Consider the following 21,578-nt stretch of genomic DNA (forward strand, 5'->3'; position numbering starts at 1 on the left):
GTTTTATATAATATCTTCCCAAAATTTGAAAAAGAGATATTTGAAAATAAGACCAGCATTACTTTGATATCAAAACCAAGGACATTGGGCCCTTTGTGGTGGCTCATACCTGTAACCCCAACACTCTGGGAGGCTGAGGCAGGAGGATCACTTGAGGTCAGGAGTTTGAGAACAGCCTGAGCAAGAGTGAGATCCCGTCTCTACTAAAAATACAAAAAATTAGCCAAGTGTGGTGATGCGCGCCTGTAGTCCCAGCTACTCAGGAGGCTGAAGCAGGTGGATTGCTTGAGCCCAGGAGTTTGATGTTGCGGTGAGCTATGATGATGTCACTGCACTCTAGCCTAGGCAACAGAAGACCCTGTCTCAAAAACAAACAAACAAATAAAACAAAAATATTACACAAAAGAAAACAACAGACCAATAATCTTCATGAACATAGGTGCAAAAATTCTAAACAAAATTTAATCACATTGAATGTAACAATATGAAAAAAAAGACGATGCTGATAAAACCACATTATTTCTGTGAACAAAGCCAAATTTTGGATATCTGAAATTGAAGCTTTGATCAGAGTTTATGTAATGACTCTTGAAAGTGCGGACAATTGATGTAAATCTCAGAATTTACCCCTTCCATTGTCCCTCCCTTCCATTGATATCAGCTTCAATATGGCTTTGATTTGCAGCCAGAGGAACTTCATGATGTATCTCCCAGGGAAGAGCTTCCAGACCAACGCACTATGGCTTCCCTGCTACACTCACCACACAGAGAAAAGACCAGAGCGTAACCTCTCGGAAGTGAAGGGACTCTGAAGGAGAGAACCTCAGGGAGGGCCGGTCCACGCACACTCAGTTTTCCCTACAGTCACCTGTCAGATAACTCTTCACATGACAGAGAACAGTGGCTGAAGTCTCTTGCCATGGAAACACATGGCCAAGGAAATGGAGGTTCTTCCTCAACATGTAAATTAGAGATATTCCATAGCAATGTTTTAAGATTTTTTGTGTAAATAATGCCAGTTGAAAATAATGGCTTTTTTTTTGGTGTGTGTAACTAGTACGATCCAAATCAAACATGCCTTGAACACCTACTGTGTGTAAAGAACGTGCTTACCACGGGAGAACATGAGGATAAATAACTACTAGGATGAGCATATGATGCTGTACGAAAGCTTAACTGGTATCTGGCATGAATTTTTAGAAACTCACTCTTAGGCAATAATTAAAATATCAGGTGACAGTTCTATAAATCTGTCATTTAGATTAAAAAGCAGGTGTTTCCATTCCAGGGTGGAGTATTTGCCAATAACTCTCTGGAGATCTGTCCTATTCATATCTGCGACCAAGACAACAAAGCTCTAAAAAGGCAGAAAGGTTGGAAAAAGACATGAGCATGGTCTGCACTAGATTGATTCTACTTTCTATTTGGCCATGACTCTGGATTAATTTAAAAAGTAAAATATAATAGCAGCCTAGCAAATGTCGATCTCCAGTGTCCCATTGTTTCTCGACCCTCCTTTGTTCTGCCCTTGATCTTAGTTTGCCTGGCAAAGCTTAGACTAAAATGTCTGAAAACAGCAATGATGTTCTATTGGAAGAAATAAAGGAAAGAAATAAGAGTAGTGTTTAAAGGGTATAGAAAGAAATGACTTTCCTTTTCTGCTTCAAATTGGAGAAAAAAATGTGTGATGGGACTTGAAATAGTGTTTCCATCACAAACGCCGGTGGCTTATTTAACTTGGGAGGATTAATTTACTGTGGGTGGTATCCTGGTTTATCATCCACGGAGAGGTAATTTTAAAAATCTTTGACCTTGTCAGTTTGGGGGTCACTGCAGGTTGGAAGTGTTGTATCTGCTATGTCACCTCTAATTTTCAGGAGTTTTTCTTGCCTCAAGATGTTGACCTTGCAAATCCTCAGTATTTATTGCTGGTAGGTTTCTACCTACTACAATTCTTCCACTGAATCTTGAATCTCTCATCCATTTTTCTACTTGTAAAACACATCATATTTTCTAGTAAAGAGGCTTTATTTTTTAGAATAATACAAAAAGAAAAGAGGGATAAACTAACTTCTGTTACTTACAGTGTGCTCAACAATGTCCTCAGTACTTGATAGATGATCTCATTTGACACTTCGAGCAATCAAATGTGCAGTATCATTCTCTCTTGCAAATCTGGTGAGGGAGGCTCAGCCAGGTTAGGCAACATACTCAAAGATACACAGAACAGAGATTTAAACCCAAGTTCAATTTCAAAGACTTTTCATTCTACCACATTTGACCTATGACTATTTCTAAATTTAAAATCATCAAAAATATGCATCTGTACTGAAAATATTTTACACACTCACAACAAGGTATTTTCCCTTTAAAGATAATTTTTCTGACAAGCTCCCAGGAAATAGCCGAGGGAGCACCGAACTATCTACTTCCTTAGGAATTTAAGTCATAATTTCTTTCTTATGCCTTCAGTCTGGAATATCCACTTCAGTGTCTACTGTGGACTGAATTGTGTCCCCTTCATCCCAAATTCCTATGCTGAAATCCTAACTCACACTGTAATGGTATTTAGAAATGAGAACTTGGGAGATAATTAGGGTTAAATGAGGTCATGAGGGTGGGGCCCTCATGACAGGATTAGTGCCCTTATAAGAGACACCAGAGAGCTTGTCCTCACCTCCCTCCCTCTCTCTGCCACATGAGGACACAGTGAGAAGATGGCTGTCTGCAAGCCAGGAACAAGGCCCCACCAGAAACTAACCATACTGGCACCCTGATAAAGACTTCCAGGCTCCAGAACTGTGAGAAATAACTTAGTTGCCTAAGTTGCCCATCAGCAGTAAATATAGCCCAATTATAGTAAATACAACTATGTGGCAGCCCAGGCTGACTAATACAGAGTCCTTCTGAACTCAGTTCAGGGGACGGTTCTCTTCAGCCACTGTTTGACTTGCTTCAATGTCCAGTGACTCTTGGGCAGCCCAGGATCCTCTTGATGGGCCAAGAGCTGAACCACAAATGCAAAGACTTTCAGATATTTTATGAACAGTGAAGAGCTACTTTCTAATAAGCCACTGAGTAAAGGGTTACTGAGATTTGGCACTCATGAATTAAAATGATCACTTTAGAGTTTACTAGAGCTATGTACTAACACAGATGGACTCCAAATAGCAAAATTTGCAGTCTTACTTGTGTTTACACAGATACTTACAGTTGAAGATATTTTCAAAGAAGATGCTTTAAGTTTTGAATTAGTTGTTTTAATTGTTGTTATTTTTGTTTTTTAAAACAATTCTTATTTTGAAATAATTATAGATTCACAAGTCATTGCAAAGACAATACAGAGAGATCCCATGTACCCTTCACTCAGTTTCCACATTGGTTACGTGTTATGTAACTTTAACACAGTATCAACACGGGAGATTGATATTGGCACAATGTGTGTGCACAGTTCTATGTTGCTTTATCACACGTGTGGTTCCTGTAACCACCAGCATGACCAAGATACAGAACTACCCCGTCACTACCGCAATCTCCCTCAGGCTACCCTCACAGTAATATCCACCTCCTCCCACCATCTCTAAGCCCTGGCAACCTCTCACTTGTTCTCAATCTCTATAATGTTGCCATTTCAAGAATGTCATACAAATAGAATCATATAGTATGTGACCTTTTGAGATTGACTTTTTTCACTCATCATAATGCCCTTGAGATCCATCCAGGCTGTTGAGCATTAGTGTCCTATCGAACTGTAACAAATTACCACAAACTTAGTGACTTAACACAGATTTATTATCTTATAGTTCTGGAGGTCAGAAATCCAAAATCAGTTTCGCTGGGCTAAAGTCAAGGTTGTTGGCAGGGCTGTATGCCTTCTGCGGTCTCTAAGGAAAAGTCGATTCCTGCACCTTTTTCTCACTGCTAGAAGCTGCTTATATTCCTTGGTTCCTGGCTCTGCATCATTCAGACCTGTTCCCATCGTCACGTCTCTTGTCTTTGACTCTGTCTCTTCTGCCTCCCTCTTTAAACAGCACTTGTAATCACACTGAGCCCCCCAGGATTATCAAGGGTAAACTTCCCATCTCAACGTCTCTAACTTAATCACATCTGAAAAGTCCCTCTTGCCATGAAAGGTAACATAGTCACAGGTTTTGGGAATTATGATGTGGGTGTCTTTGGGAGGGGCCTTATTCTGCCTACCACATTGGGTCTATCAATAGTTTGTTTCTTTTTATCTTTGAGTAGTAATCCCTGGTATAGATACAGCACAATTTGTATAACCACTCACCCACTGAAGGTTTCCAGGTTGGGGCTATTACAAATAATGCTGTTATGAATAATCATGTACAGGTTTTTGTGTACACAGAAGTTTTCACTTCTCTGGGATGAACAATGGTATAATAAGTGCAGTTTAGATATTTTTTTAATTGCCAAACTATTTCCCAGAGTGGCTATACTATTTTATATTCTCACCAACAAAGTATGAGAGATTCAGTTTCTCTGCATCCTTGCCAGCATTTGATATTGTCATTATTTTTTTATTTTACTCTTCTTATAGATATATAGTGATATTTCAACATTTTCTTACTTTGCATTTCCCTAGTGGCTAGTGATATTGAGCATCTTTTCATGTGCTTATTTGCCGTCCATTTGTCTTTGTAGGTGACCTTATCTTCATGTCTTTTGCCTATTTTCTAGTTGGATTATTATTTGTTTTACTATTGAGTTTTGAGAATATATATTCCAGACATGAGTCCTTTGCAAGATATGTGGTTTGCAAATATTTTCTCCCAGTCTGTAGCTTGTCTTTTCATCCTCTTAACAAAGTCTCTCCCAGAGCAAAAGCTTCAAATTTTGATGAAGTGTAATTTATTGATTTTTTTTTCTTTTCTAGATCATGCTTCTGGTGTTATATGTAGGAGATCTTCATAAAGTTCTACATACTGAATATTTTCTCCCATACTTTGTTCTAAAATTTCAAAATTTTTTTGCTATAATCCATTCTGAGTTAATTTTTGTATACGGTTTCAAATTTAGTTTGTTGTTTGGTCTGTAGATATCCAATTGCCCCAGACCATTTGTTGGAAAAGTTATCTTTCCCCATTGACTTGCTTTTGCACCTTTGTCCAAAATCAGTTGAGCATATTCGTGTGTGTCCGTTTCTGGGTTACCTGTTCCATTCCATGTTCCATTGATCTATGTGCTCATCCCCTCCCAAATGCCGTGCAGTCTTGCTCCCCGTAGCTAGATAATTAGTCTAGAAATCAGGTAAAGTGACTGTAAGGTTTTGGATAGGCCGGCGCCAGAGAAAGAAAGACGAGCAGAGTTGAAAGGGGTAAGCAACGAGGCTTTACTGGGGTGCTCCCGGGCGAGGTTCACGGGCCCCAAGAGAGAGAGACCCGGGAAGTCGCATTGCCCAGAAGTCTGAGTGGGTTTATATATGTTTTTAGGGCTGGGAGTAGGGGTTTCTTTGTCAGGAAGATTTATGGTGGGGGAGAGCAAGGAATTTTCCGTTGCAGTTTTAGGGTGGGTATTGAGAAATAGGAGGGGCTGGTGGTATGTATGGATTCCAGGAACTGAGACCCTTATCAGGGTAACCATCCAGGTGTGACTATTCTTTAACTTAGCTGGGCCCTGCAGGCATTGTTTTTGGCAGGTCTTGTGGGCTTCTTCTTTTTCCATTAGGGAGGGGAAGGGTGCCCGCCACCAGCCTTACAGTGATTACTTCTTCTTTGTCCTTCTTTTTCAAAATTATTTTAGATAGTCTAGTTCCTTTGTTTTTCCATATAAATTTTAGAATAATCTTGTCTATATGTCAACAAAAAATCTTGCTAGAATTTTGATAAGGATAGTGTTAAAACTGTATCTCAATTTAGGGAGCACTGACATCCTTATTATATAGAGTCTTCCAAATCATGAACACAGTGTATCTCTTTTTATCAGTTTTTCATAGTTTTCAGCATACAAGTCATGTACATATTTTGTTAGATATACACCTAAATATTTCATTTATTCTTGCATTTTAATAATAAACTATTGTGGGTGTAACTTTATCATTAAAGTTTAATGTGGTTTACTTAGTTAGTCCTTAAGCAAAAATCATAAACTAAACTCCCTCCAGGGAAAATTCAGCCTGTAGAGAATTGTACTGGGGAGAGATTTCTCATTCAAAACTCCATACTTCTACCCTCTGTTGGAAAATTAGGAAATCTGGTTAACACTGGGCTTCACATTCTTACACTGCAACAGTTAGCTGAAGCCAAGTAGTGTCCACCCCTTAGAAGAGGCCTACTCTCTAGGTAAGCATAGCCCCCACCGCATGTAATAAATGCACACGCAGTGAGGTCTGGCCTCATTTCCTCATTGATTATCATTCTGACCATGGTAGGCAACTGAGTTTCCACTCCTGCTTTAAATTGAGTGGTGATTCATATTGGTCTCAACAATATTTTTGACTTATTTATTAACATTAGGTTTTCATATACCAACAATAGGGCATATAATACATGTAAATTATCCACATCCTCAGGTATTTACTAAGCAACTATGTATATGTATATAGTAGTATATACTGCATATATGTATATATGTATATATATGTGTATGTGTGTGTTTGCCCCTCCCCAAAATGTTCTTGTGGTACTTCATTATCATCAACTCTTTCTCCCTGGGCAACAAGAGAAAACAGAGTAAGTAGTCTTGGAGGTCTTTTACATAATCTACACAAGTCATTATTTTTAAAATGTATAAGATACAGTATTTAATATGGTCTTTCTAGTTTTCTAAAGCACCTAATAAGATATTGCAGATAAGATTAGTGTGGTTCTAAGAGGTTAAGTGATCTTTTCAATGTCACACAGCTACTGAGGGCCGGATGTCCCAATATTAAGCCCAGTGAACAGCAATTGCTTGATTGAAATAAAAATAGTATGTGGCAGCAAAGCTACCAATTGCATTCCAAAATCCAAACAATAAATTGGATGTCCACAAACGTGCACTAACTCGAAAGTATCTTTTCAGTTATGGTTGTCTATAAAGGTCAGGCAAATCCAATTCCTGATATACTGTCTTTCAAGAGTTGAAATGAAGGAAAGATTTGAAATTTGTTTCCTTTTGGCAGGAATAGTCACCCCTGATAGGAGACCAATGGACATTATTTCTTGCACCATGACAAGTCACATGCTGTACCACAAAACACTGTCCTCTTCCACCATTTTTCCCACACCACAGCTGTAGCTCACAGACACAGCCATTTCCTACTCTCTACTTATGAGCTATAATTCCACAAAAAGATCAAAAACTAGAGTGGAAATGACACACCCAGCCGAGGGAGTCTTCTGTATGGGAGCTCTTCTCCATGAGTTGATATTTTGTCGCAGGGACTCCTTAGGTGGAGATAAACCTCTGGTAAACAAACAGAGGTCCTGTCATTTTTCTCAGAGTACTTTTTCAGGTCTGAACTTGTACTTGCCAAGGTATTTTCCCAAGAATGTATCACCTGAGATACGGGAGGTTACATTTCAAAGCTCTACCAACAAGACTCTTGATTTTCCTTCTAGGAATGAGAAAAATGGATTTCCTTGGGTTAACCAAGTGCACTCCGCTTATCCCTACTGTTCGGTCAAGTGCATGACAGAGATGACAGAGTTAACCCAGTCCCCATTTAACCACTCAGCACCATCTATACATGGCCAGGGAGGAGAGTTCATTTTTAATATCCCACTTCTCCTAATCCATTATCCATGATAATCCATGTGTCCCCTGGGTACTTAATCATCAAAGCAACCATAAAGCTCTTTTTGAAGATCAAATGGTTCTTTAATTCATTTACTTACAGCATCCTGAGTTATAGAAAATTAATCAGAAGTGTAAATGGGCCACTAGTCCAAGTTTCTCCTGGAACCAGTTAACAAGGTAACAAGTCAGTAGTGGCTTATGTGCCAGGTGGGTCCAAATGCGGAGCAAATCACCCTGGCTGGTTGCTTTTCCCTGCACTCTTCCTTCTAACTTAGCTCCCACTGCCTGCGTGGCCTGCCTGCCCTCCTAGATTCATGGATGAATTAACAAAACCCAGCCCGCCCGGGAGCTAATTAGACTTTAAACTTTCCGGTGAGGGTGCCGTTAATTCTCATCTTCCCTTCTGCATCCAGTTAGCTGAAACCATTTAGGGAAATCACCCTAGGTCTTTGAACTCTCAAAGAAGTAAGAAAGCAGTAATTTTCATTAAGGAAAAGCACCGTGTTCCAGGCTAAGTTCCATCTTCCTTTATTACTGAGAGACTGTATCAGATTTTGCCAAAATGGCCAAGGACACGGGTGGCCACTGTGAAGCCTCTTGGCCTCCAGAAAACCCCAAGGTCATTATTATAGCTCCCTCTACATTTTTCAGTTACCCAATTAAGAGAAAGGATCATTATTTCTGAACCACTCAATAAAAGAAATCCCAATGCCATAATAACTAGAAATGGTATATTGGTATTATCCTTTATCAAGATTTCCTTTGCCAAAGGAGAAGGATTAACTTGAACAAAGAAAAACTGCTGACTCCAATCACGAGAAGAGGCTTTTTAATTATTCATTATGCAGTAACTGTTCTTTGGTTAAGGTAAAAAAAAAAAAAAAGGCTTCTTCTAAATAAAAACCCATTCACATTCATAGAATGGATGAAAAGCCCTGCATTTTCTATGTCCTTCCCGAATGTCTACTCAGCATGAGGTCTCTTTATGTGAATTTTATATACGAAAGATATGAAAGTACATTTGTGCTGGCTGAAACATCAGCCAGGAGAGTGGGAAGAACACAAATAATAACGGAATGAACCCAGGGACCCCGGGAGAAGGAACAGTAACCAGGGACAGGCAGCCCAAGGGGAGGGGTGCTGCAGACGGAGCAATGCTGGAGGCACCAAGGGTGGCCTTGGCCTCTGTGGGTGGGACCGGGGCTGTTATCACTCAGCCCTGCTGCTGACTGCTGGAGCTGCGCTCAGCCTGGCTCAGGGTGCAAGCAGGGCATGGAGAAAGATGCGATGTTGTTTCCTCTGCAAGAAAGACGAGTGTATGACTCCCATTGGGACTTAATGGAGAACCAGGAAAAAATCAAAGAGAAGGACCCAGGATAGGAAGTGGCTCAGCTTGAGGATCTGGATGAAGTAGACAGCTCTTGAGAATGTCTACCTTGCTCTCCTCTTCCCTGGAGCCGGATGCCATCTGAATCTGGGAGACCTGGGCTGGCCTCCTGAGCACATCCACCCTGGGCTTGCTGAGCATCCCTACACTGGACAAGTGCTTTTGTTGTGCCCTAAGCATCTGGCCTGAGAAAGACATCATTGATGACTGTTATGAACTGAATGTTTGTGCCCCGCCCCCCCAATTTATATGTTAAAGCCCTAACCCCTAATGTGATGGTATTTGGAGATGGGGCCTTTGGGAGGTCATTAGGTTAGATGAGGTCACAAGGGTGGGCCCTCATGATGGAATTAGTGCCCGTATGAGAAGAGACACCACCAGAAGACAAAGGAAGAAGGTAGCCATCTGTAAGCCAGGAAGACAGCCCTCCCCAGGAACTGAATCAGCCAGTACCTTGATTTCAGATTTCCCAACCTCTAAAACTGTAAGAAGGCCAGGTGCAGTGGCTCATGCCTGTAATCCTAGCACTCTGGGAGGCCGAGGCAGGATTGCTTGAGGTCAGGAGTTTGAGAGCAGCCTGAGCAAGAGCAAGAGCAAGACCCCATTTCTACTAAAATAGAAAAAATAAGCCAGGCATGGTGGCACGTGCGTGTAGTCCCAGCTACTCAGGAGGCTGAGGCAGGAGGATTGCTTGAGCCCTGGAGTTTGAGGTTGCTATGAGCTAGGCTTGCAGCACAGCACTCTAGCCTGGGCAACAGAGGGAGACTCTGTCTCAAAAAAACAAAACAAAACAACAACAAAAAAAAACTGTGAGAAATAAATTGCTGTTGTTTAAGGCACCCAGCCTATTGTATTTTATTATGGCAACACGAGCCAACTAAGACAATGGCTCATTCCTGAGAAGGGGTCATAACATAGGGAGCACTTATGGGTATAGCCAAGGAAATAATCTGTGAAAACACAAAGAATAAATCTTTATTTGCTCTTATATTTTGGCTAAAGAGAGCACACATTTGTACGGGCTTACTCTTCACTTGTGTGACTTTCACTCCAAGGAGCAAGGCTTGGTGAAAACATCCGTAAGGGTAAGAATCAAAGAGACAGTAATAAACCTCTGGAAGAAGAGTACAAACCTAAATTTATTTCATGACATTGGTTATCGTTCTCTGTTTATACGTGAGCACCCAGCCAGTCAGTGGCCAGGCTGTTGACCCTCACGTAAGTCTGGGTCAACTCCCTGCCTGCCCTTCCCAGCGGATTCCAACAACAACACTGTCCAAGACGGAGTGTTTTTTTTTTTTCTCTCTATCTCTCTGTGATTTACAAGGATCTAATTTTGAACCCCAGTTTCTACCATTTACTAGCAATATCACCCTAGGCAAGATGCTTAACGACAACGATTTATAAAATGGGTTATGATACTTGCCACTTGGGCTTGTAGTGAGAATTTAATGAAATAATATGTAGAAGGCATCTGGCACGATGCTTGGCAAAATGCTCCTTAGATATCCCAAAAGAGAAGAGGAAGAGTTTGTTAGTGGGAGTGGGCCATCCTTGCAGTGGAACGGAGGCTCTAAAAGGCAGTGTTAAGGAGTAGCATGGTGCCTGTCTCCTTTATGAGTGAGATTTCAGTCTAGTCACCATGGCTGTTCCTTTTGTTCCACTGCAGTGTCTCCAGCTGCCTGGAGCGTGTCTGCTTCTACTCTTGATTAAATGGCGAAGAGAGGATATTCACGACAAGCAAGAATTTTCTAGTTGTTGCCTAAAAGCAACAATTTTTTATTATTGCTACTTTCTTTTCCATTGCCAGTGCTTTTAATGGAATTGCAACAGTAATGTTGTCCCAAGGTGATGGGCCACTATGACTGAATATTATCCTCGGATTCTATTTCTTTTATTAAACAAGTGGGACACAGGCTCATCTCATGAATGCTAATGTGATCAAGATCGTTGCCCACTGGAAAAATGCGTTCTAATTGAGTCGTGAGAAAGCATGCCTTGCCATATCAAACAAAAGGAAATCAATAGCCTTCAAAGGATTAGAGCTCCCAGAGGCTGGATGGGACAAGGGAAGTAATACTATTTTGTCAAAATAATGTTTTTGAAAAAAATTTCAAAAATCTCTCCTTCCATGTATAGGATGGGTTCATTTAAGCATTTTATTTTTCTTGTCAATAAAGTGTCAAAGCGATTTGACCAAATGTTGAGGTGAACACGTGACTGCAGTCTCATTACACACACTCTGCCAGCTTGCTTAATGATCAGCTAGGTATTTTCCTCAAAGACTTGGCATCTTCCTAAATGGGAATCAGGCCAGGGTATCTAAGCTATACAGACTCAGTTCTCCCTCTTATCCCACCCCTCTTCCCTCTCACCACCACCGACCGATGTGACATGCTGGGGTGCCCCAGGGTCTTCATCACATGCTCCTCCAAAAGGAAAATCAGATTCCAGCCTCTTTTTTCTTTCTACCTTTGCATTAAGAAGAGATCCCTGCAATTTACTGTGATGACTTATGCAAAATGAGAACAGCCATGGCCAAAATGAGTTAGTGAATGTTCCTCGTGTAAGACACACAATACGGTGACACAGAAAACTGAGCAGGCACTTTGCCAAGACATGAATTGAGGTATTTACACAGGGCGAGTTGATGAGCACATCTCATCTTCCAATGGAAACCAAGCAGGAGCATTGCTGCTTGTAGAATATTAATGTTATATGCTAGAGGGCTAATATTGCATGCAAGTGCTTTATTAGCCTTGGCCTTGTAACCATGGGAGAGAAACACAGTCGGAGAGGAAAGGACTGTGCACTTGCTGAATCAGGTATTGGTCGAGCACTGCCATGTCCTAGCTGGCAGCTGCAGGGATTTTCTAGAATAAAAACAAGTCCTGGCCTCCACTCTACAAGGACAGGCTTCTGTGGACAAGATGATACTTTTGTTCATTGCTCTTGACCACTAGGCAGTAAGGCCCAATTTACTAAAAGCTATATTGTCCAAATGCCTGCTCGCGGAATTAGAGGTAGGAATTCTTTTGTGGCCTTTGAGATGGGTATGAACAGATATGAAGTCTTTCTTTACACACATGGTTCAGCTAATTATTAGCATCAAATGATCCAATTCTCTGATGTCCCATAAAACATCTACAACTGTCTCTCTGCTCATAGACAAAAGAAGTAGTTTGAAAACTGAGACTGCGATATGTAAACAGGAGTGACAAGGCATACGTGCAGCTCTAGAAGTTACTACGGCAGGCTCTGCAGATCAGAAACCCAAAGATCATTCGTAACCTTTGCTCCCTTGCCTTCCTCAACTATAGAAGCCAGAAGGGTAAAACATTTCATTCCTAGGCTCCCTCACGGCTAGATGTGGCTGTGATACACAGTTCTGGCCAATGAGATACAAGGAAGTCACTGGATAGAGCTTTCAGGAAAGTTCTTTAAAGGGACAGGCTTGGCTAGCACAGCCTACTGTCCGTCAGCCTTTCCTCTCCCTCATTTTCTTTCCTAAAACAGGTGTGACTCCTGCCGGTACAGCAGCCATCTGGAGACCATGAAAATGAAAGCCACTTGCTAAGAAGAGAATGGAGGAAGAAAAACAGGTCTTGTCCTTGATGACACCTGGAATTGGTGTACTTGTCCAGGATCATCTACCCCCAGATCTTCTGTCGCATGTGGCAAATAAACCCCTTACTTGTTTAAGTCTCATCAGTTAGACGTTCTGTTACTTGCAGCTAAATGCAATCCTAATGGATACACTTAATCTGAGCATTCGACATCTGCCAGCTCAGCTCTGTCATTCGGCCACTTATCCTGGCAACAGATGTTTGCATCTATCTTGACTGACGCCTCCCTGGGCCTGCACTACTGCTATGGTACTGGACAAAATCTGTCATTTGCCAGACTTCCTGAAAATAGTGAGTAGTGGTGATTATTCCAACTTTGTTTGCTATTTAAATTCTGAAATCTTCATTACTAGTGTATGTTTGCTTAATTTGATGAGGTATAGTTATTAGGAATAGAGGGAAAAACAAGGTGTTTTTTAACTACCCCCCAATCACAGCACTTCTGACACCAGATGTGTGGGGGATTCTATCCACACTGTCTCCCATGAGATGGTGTCAGATCCCACAGGTTAAGGGCTCAGTCCCACAAGACTGCCCCCCATTTCAGATGCCAATCGCAAGCCCCAGGTTGTGTCCTGTGCTTCTAGCTGAGTGGCGATTAATCAGGTTCCCATGACCCCCTTCTTGGGTTCGCTTAATTTGGGAGGACAGCTCACAGAACTTAGGGAAACACTTACTTATATCTAACAGCGTATTATGAAGGATATTAGCGAGTATACAGATGAAGAGATGTGTGGGACGAGGTATGTGGGGAGGGGCGTGGAGCTTCCATGCCCTCTCTGGGCTCACCACCCTCCAGGAACCTCCATGTGTTCAGCTAACTAGAAGCTCTCCCAACTCAGACCTTTTGAGTTTTTGAGAAAGCTTCATTACGTAGGCATGATTGATTAACCTGGAGGTTGGAGGATGGTGCTGACAGTCCCAACCTTCTAATGCCTTGATCTTTCTGGTGACCAGCCCCCATCCTGAACCTATTTAGGGGCCCTCAGCCACCAGTAAAATCATTAGCATACAAAAGACACTCTTATCACTCAGGAGATTCCAAGGGTTTTAAGAGCTGTACGTCAATGGGGACAAAGACCAAAGATGTATTTCACAATATCACAATGGCGTATGATTTTTCTGAATTTATTCTAAACCTCCTTTTCTTCCTAATGCTTCACATCACTTTTGTAAACAAAGTTCTTACAATTTCCACCTGGAGACTGCCACAGGGTCCAATTCCACCCACTCTTTCAATCACAAAGCTAAAATATCCTTAAAGATCATCTTCTACACAGAACTCTTCCCAAAGACTCCCTGTAGGCAATAGTTTTTATTCATAACCCTTGTATCAGACTCCGCAGCTAGCTGAAGGACAACAGCTCCTGCTACAGGCCCATAAATATTTGATGGTTGATCTTAACAGTTCCTAAACATGAAACCACTTTGTACAGCATCAAATTGTCCCCAAAGACTCTTCGAGCTGAATGGTTGGCTCTAGTCACTTTACTTACCATTTGTGGCATTCCTCCTTCCCCTTGAGGAACTTGACATAAATCAATAGGAAGCAATTTGTCAAATGTATAACGTGCGGCTTATTGGTAATTATCTTAAAACCACAGCATACACATGATATGTATGTGGAAATGAATGAAAAGTATCGCTGCCTAAGAGTGTAAAATCTTCTCAGGGAGAAGGCAAACATTGCCCAAGTGCCACACCTACCCCTCCAAAATTATTACTCACCACAAAAGAGAAAGGGTAATAATTAGCTAACAGTTACATGGCACTTACTATATGACAGGCTGTGCTGAGCACTCTAAATACAATAGCTCATTTAATCCTCACAACAACCCTATAAGGCATTTTTATCCCTGTTGTACAAGTGAAGAAACTGAGGCACAGAGAGGCATGGATATACTAGATGGTGAAGCTTAGATTTGAAAGCAGGCAGATGACTCCTAAGTCTACGCCTTTCCCACTATATTTTACTGCCTGTGGTGGACGCACTCTAGGCTGGGCCCCAGAACCCCCACCACTTGGTGTTCGTGCTATGTGTGATCCCCTCCCCTTGAGTGCAGGTGGGACCTGTGACTTGCTCTTAACCAACAGAATATGACAAAGGAGATGGGATTTTACTTCCATGATTATCTTACATACAGAGCTGAGCGTGGCCTCTGTCCAACAATCGGCAAGAAACTGAAGCCCTCAGTTCAACAACCCTCCAGGAACTGAATTCTGCCAACAACCATGTGAGCTTGGAAGTAGATCCTTCCCCAGTTGAGCTTTCAGAGGAGACCAGCTCCAGCCCACACATTAATTACAGCCTTGTGAGAGTCCCTGGAGCAAAGGACCCGGCTAATCCAGGCCTGGACTCCTGACCCACAGAAACTGTGAGATGATAAGTGCATGTTGCTGTAAATTGCTAAGATTACGGTAATTGGATACAGAGCAATAGACAACTCCTATGTGCTTCTTGCAGTAACTCTCACTCTGGAATGTAAATCTGGCTTGTCACATGTCGTCACTACCATTGGAGACTCAGAAGGGTGGGAAGGTGAGAGGTTGGTGAGGGATGAGAAATTACTTAATGGGTACAATGTACATTATTCAGGTGATAGTTATACTAAAAGCCTAGACTTCACCACTATGCAATATATCCACGTAACAAAACTGCACTTGTACCCCTTAAATTCATATAAAAAAAGTTGTCACTAAATGAGAAAACACGATTACCATTGTTTCTGTTAAAAAGCCTAAAAATATGCATCCAAGGGAGTCTAGGTGGAGGTGGAGAACCAAATCAGTGCTGTCACGTTCGTGAGAAGAGAGCTGACTGTTCTCCATCACAGCACACTGGCTCTGACCCTGGTTAACACTCGACTTTGAGGCTATAGAGATATGTGCTGCAAGAGAGCCGGCCAGCAGAGAGATGTATGATACCTTACGTACTTTTGAATCATTTTTTCAACATCCCCAATAGTTCTTATGGTCTTTGCTTTTAAGAATTATGTTTTTTGCTGTCATGTTGCATTATGTACGAGTGAGCACTTGGGATATGAGGAGCTAAGAAAAGGCTGACGACCCAGGATAAGGGGGTGACCCAGACCCCGGGAGGTGTCAGCTGGGGCCAAAGCCAACATCTGAATGTAGGACATCCGTGCAGAAGTGTGGGATCTGGGTGAGGCTTAAAGGATCAGGCAGGTATCAAAGGTTGGATTAAGTCATTGGTTCAGAATCTAGGGAAAATGTCAGTGTGTGAGGGACTGGAAGGTAAGAAGAGTATGCAAACGAGAAATGAGTTCATGGGAGATGCTGCATGATAAGCCCAGCGCACCAGCAGAAGGAAAAGCCTTGATGACCAAAAGCTCCCCTTGGCCTCAGCCCAGTCAATGGCATCCCCTCCAGAGCACATCAGGGAATGGTCCTCAAGCAAGGCTGAGAGAGGAGTGAGAGCCCCTAACTGGAGAAGAGTGGGGGGCACAGAAAGGGGTGGCTATTGATATTTGCCCATTGGCTCTGCCGTATCATAGATTCACATGACCATCCTTCTGGATGGTTCTCCAGGATGTGCAGGAAGGGAATGGAAGAACCAAGCATAGATTCTTCATGCCAGGATGGATCTCAGGGCTCATCTCATCATGTCCTCTCATTTTACAGACAAAAAGGAAACTGAAACCTAGAGCGGTTGGCAATGTGTCCAAGCTCACGAGAGGCAGTGTCAGAAGCAAGCCATCAGCGGGGCTCTCTTCTCAATGCCACTCCTGCCTTTAATCAGCAGGGACTTGAGAGCCAGAGCCCTTGGCCCTGTGCAGACAAGTGATACCACGTAGCCAAGTGCTAAATTGCACAGGCAGGCTATAAGTGCTGGAGGGGTTCCCAAGATGAATGAAAGAGTGTCGGGGTAATTGGAGATGACGTGTGAAGAAGGTTCAATCCAATCTAGGCCATGAAGGATGAGGAGAGGCTGTGTGTTTTTTCTAACCAAGTCTAAATTTTATCAGATTCTCCAACTTCCTCCTCCTCAAGACAAGGACTTTAAACATTTTAACATCTCCAAATTTCTGTATTTTCCATCTTTGACATGTTTGTCTTGTATATTATGTACAAGAGTTTGGAAATGTAGGAAAAACATAGCTTATTATTTTGGACAATCAACCCAACATGTTTTAACAATATTTTTGTGGACCACACCTTCTCCTTTCACGTTCTTCCGTAGGAAGTTTAGTAGTTCGTTCAGTGCGTTCAGCAAGGGTCTCTCACTGCAAACCCTCCCAGCTCTCATTTTCATGCTTGCCTAAACAAACAAACAAAAAAAGGCTTTCCTCCACCATTTTATCTAAAATAGCTCTTTTTACTCTAATTTTTTCATAGTACTCATGTAAACATGAATTTATATTGTGTGTGTGAATATAAAACATATGTATGTATTATATTATACACGTGTATTATATATGTGTGTGTTCCCCCCACTGAATTCTCAGTACCTAGAACAGTGCCTGAAAATAAATAGCTATTAGATATATAGCTCCCGATAAATGAACGGTTCTACATAGATGTGGGGTTTTGTGGCTGTTCAGTTCATCCTTCTCGGTGTTTGGAACTGAGCTCTTTCAATCTTAACATCCTCAGTCTGGAAACGTTGGCTATGTCCTACATTAAGTGGTTTAGGACTCTGTATTAGTCATGGTTCTCCAGGGAAACAGAGCAAACAGCACCCATATACTGAGAGAGAGAGAGATTTGGAAGAATCGGCACACGTGATTATGGGGTAGGCCAACAAGCAGGAGCCCCAGGGATGAGTTGCAGTGTTTTTTTTTTTTTATTGTCATTGTACTTTTCAAATATTAACTCATTTATTTCTCATAATAGACCTGTAATGTACTATTATTACCCCATTTTACAAATGAGAAAACTGAAACATAAGAGACTGACCTGTGTCACCACGATTCAAACCTGGACATTCAGGCTCTACAATCAGTGTTAAATGAACCCTCTAGTCAGCCTGTCACTGTGTTTGGCTTCTTCTCAATAAAAAATATCTATGCCAAGTGTTGTGGAAAAATGTTTTATATGTATTGTCTCATTTAATCCTTACAACAACCACAAGAGGTAGGTATTGCTATTTTCCAAGCATTTGCAGATGATGAAATAAAAGCTCAAGAAGTTAAGCTCTTTGACTAGTCACACATTCAGTAAATGGTGGAACTCATGACTCAGATCTTGGTCTTTATCACTCCAAAACCATTTAATATTTATGCATCTCAATTTTTCTCTAAATTTAAGAAATTTGGCTACTTTTAAGACATTTTGCAGCTACAGAGGCTTACCTATCTATATTTTAAAATATTCTTTGCTAAAATTTCAATAATTTTAGAATTAATTTGCAAAAAAGCATTTCATTTAAAAATGATTTTGCAGATAAAGCCCAGATATAGTCCATCAGACATTAATTTTTAATATTTTCTTATAGCTATCATGTGTCATCTTATTGATACCAATAGGAAATTCACAACTAGGTGGAGACAAAATTAGGATCAAAAGGAGAAAAGATACAAAATGCATATAACTGAGTTTATGTGAGAAATAGAGTAGAGAAATGAGGCATAATGAACCTGAGAATGGATTTGCCAAATGTTAATTGCAAAGTATATGGATTCCTTTTACTGCCCTGTGATTATCTGTTGGTTAGGAATATTGTGAGATGGTTTCAGTTTATAAAATATCTGTAGCTACTATTGCTTATATTCATGACAACAGAGACAATATTGAGAGATCATGTGGAATTTTATAGATTTACTATTCCATGCTTGAAGAACATAATTAACATTTTGTAATTTTTAGTTTATTATACAAAAAGGAATTCACCATCAACCCAAATTATTACTAATCTGAATTATTGAATGTTTACTGAAGAGACGGAGGGTATATAGAACCAGAACAGTAATTATCAACATAATATGATGAATGGTTAAAAGAGGGAATACCTAAGCCAGAGAGAATCTTTAACCAAAGCAACTTGATGGCATTGGTATTCAAAGAAAGAGGTAGTAGCGAGCAGATGCAAGCAATAATGGGGTGGTAGAGGATTTAAAAATGGTAATAAGATTGACTAAAATGTGGTCCTAACTTTTATTATCATCATGTGCTGGCAATTCTAAACAACATCAGTAATAAACTACTCTTCACTGAAAAGATCTTTGTTAGTGTAAATTCTAAACAGTTCTTGTTCTTGCTGAGTTTCATAATATACATATGTATTTTTTTAAAGCATAGTTTTGTTACTTATCCTTAAAAAAACATTGCATACTACTCAAAGTTGTTTTGAAAATTTCCAGCTATGTCATTGTGCTGAAATATGTAGACCTGACTATATAGGATCTTTTTGAAAATAATTTTTTAATATATAAAAATATTCTTTGGATATAATAGAAACACAAGTATTCTTTATTAAGATAGTAAGAATAAGTTTTGCACATATCCATTTGAATGTGCTGATTATATAATTTCTATGTCATCCCTAAATTTTGCTTTTATCCATTTGGATGATTAGATTCTAAGGAAGGCATATTAAAGCCATAAGCAGGGTTGGAGTTTCTAAAGCACTTCTTGTATTTCGTAGCTTCCTTATATCCTTCCTTGGCTGCATCCTACATCCAAGCCATCAGTGTCTCTTGTTCACTCTACCTTGGGTCATTACACCAGCCCCAGAACCACTGGCCCATTCCCATCACCAGCCTCTCCCATATGGATGGCTGCAGAGCCTACTCTTGCTTCTCCCACTGCTCTTAGAGTACCTGTGTCGACACAGGGGCCAGAACAACAGTGACCCTCTCGATACCTGAGATCACCCCTTTCCTCTAACAACAACCCTCCCATAGAATATCAGATCTCTCAGAATAAACACTTTATGTCTTTGTTATGGACTCCATGGCCCACCCCACCTTGTCTTGACTCTTATGCCCATCCCCTCCAGGCCTGTCTTTCTAAACCCATAAAACATGCTCCTCCATCTTGTTTCTCTCCTGAGAAAGGCACATTTCCTGTTTCTCTCCTAAGGAGGCACACTTCCTATTTCCCCCATGGACAGGACACTTCCTATTTCTCTCTTAAGGCAGGCACACTTTCTGTTTCTCTCCTGAGAGAGGCACACTTCCTGTTTCTCTCCTAAGGCAGGCACACTTCCTGTTTCTCCCCTGTGCAGGATACTTCCTGTTTCCTCCCTGTGCAGGACAGTTCCCGTTTCTCCCCTGTGCAGGATACTTCCTGTTTCCTCCCTGTGTGGGACACGTCCTATATCTCTCTTAAGGCAGGCACACTTCCTGTTTCTCCCCTGTGCAGTGTATTTCCTGTTTCTCCCCTGTGCAGGACACTTCCTGTTTCCTCCCTGTACACGACACTTTCTGTTTCTCTCCTGAGACAGACTCACTTCCTATTTTTCCCCTGTGCAGGACACTTTCTGTTTCCTCCAGATGCAGGATACTTCCTGTTTCCGCCCTGTGCGGGGCACTTCCTGTTTCTCTCCTAAGGCAGGCACACTTCCTGTTTCCTTACTGTGTAGGACACTTCCTCGAGTTGCAGTTTGAGTCCAAGGACCCTGCTGGCAGAATTCTCTCCTCTTCCACAGATCCCTGTCTTTATATTAAAGTTTTCAACAGATTAAATGAGGCCCACCCACATGATAGAGGGTAATCTGCTTTGCTTTAAGTCTACTGGTTTAAATGTTCATCTCATCTAAAAAATACCTTTATAGAAATATCTAGAATAATATTTAACCAACATCTGGGTGCCATCACCTAGCCATGTTGACACACAAAATTAACCTTCACAGACTAAATCCCACCCTACATGGGAAGTGCTCCATTTGTGCCACCCAGCCTTGCTCCTGTTTGGCTTGACAGCCTCTGTTTTCTCCTGGAACTGATAACTCCCAGCTGCCACCCACCTCTGGCCTCTCTAGTGGAGCTATTTCCTGCCCAGGTCTCCGACTTCACACAGGGATTCTAGTGTCCCACCATGGGCAGGGCAGGCCCTGCAGACTTTCCGAGGTAGCCACTGGAGTTTAGTGCCCACCCCCCTTATGTGGTCATGAATCCTCTGGGCCATGCAACTTCCATCCCTCCCCCCTTACTGTGAGTTTCCTCTGCATCCAGTTTCCCAGAGGCTTTTCCTTTTGTTTTGGAATAGAGTAGTATATTTAAAAAAAAAATTTTAAAGCAACATTCCATCTTACACAGCTAGAGTAGAAGGCGGGAGAATGTGTACACACTCCCTCTGGCATCTTGACAGGAAATTGGTAGGAACTACATAGGTCTGGGAGAGATGGCAAGACATCCTCGATGTAAAAAGCTAGAGGACAGAAGGGAGGAGCGTGCTCTATGCAGAGGAAAAGCTAAGAACATTCTAATGCTTGAGCACCTGCTATGTGCTGGGAGGTGTGCGGGTGCTGGAGACAGTGAATGCAAAACATAGGCATTCCTGTCCTCAGCAAGCCCCACCCCACTGCTAGACTAGAGTAAGCATGTAGGGCAGAGTGGCAAACAGGATTCCATAATGAAGGGTGAGATTTTAACCTCAGAAATCAGGTAAGAGGTTTTGACTTGGCCTCCTAGAAAACAGATAGCTGCAGGTTTTTGGAGCTTGGGAGATTACATCCTGAACGTTAAGTTTAAGGAAGCAAGTTTAACAGTGGAAACTAGAGGCAGTGTATCAGTGAGGGGTAGAGACATAATTCCTGGTCACTCTTTGGACATTACCAATTTAAGTTTCCTATCTCAGTGTAATTGTTTTTAGTACCCCTTTCAAAGTGTCCCATTTGAATGATAAATTACAAGGTCACCTAGCTA

At 41.4% G+C, this 21,578-nt stretch overlaps 1 long non-coding RNA gene across 1 annotated transcript in view; it reads right to left on the bottom strand.

Moving 5' to 3' along the window:
• Positions 1 to 319: 319 nt before the first annotated feature.
• LOC123621791 overlaps positions 320 to 21,578 on the bottom strand; it is a 73,092-nt gene continuing 51,833 nt past the window's right edge. The window contains exons 2-3 of the long non-coding RNA XR_006729260.1: positions 2,085 to 2,175; positions 320 to 358 (exon numbers count right to left, since the gene is read on the bottom strand). This is a non-coding gene — a long non-coding RNA (uncharacterized LOC123621791). The remainder of the gene's footprint in view (positions 359 to 2,084; positions 2,176 to 21,578) is intronic.

This window comes from Lemur catta, chromosome 16, assembly GCF_020740605.2.
Source record: "Lemur catta isolate mLemCat1 chromosome 16, mLemCat1.pri, whole genome shotgun sequence".
Lineage (NCBI taxonomy): Eukaryota > Metazoa > Chordata > Mammalia > Primates > Lemuridae > Lemur > Lemur catta.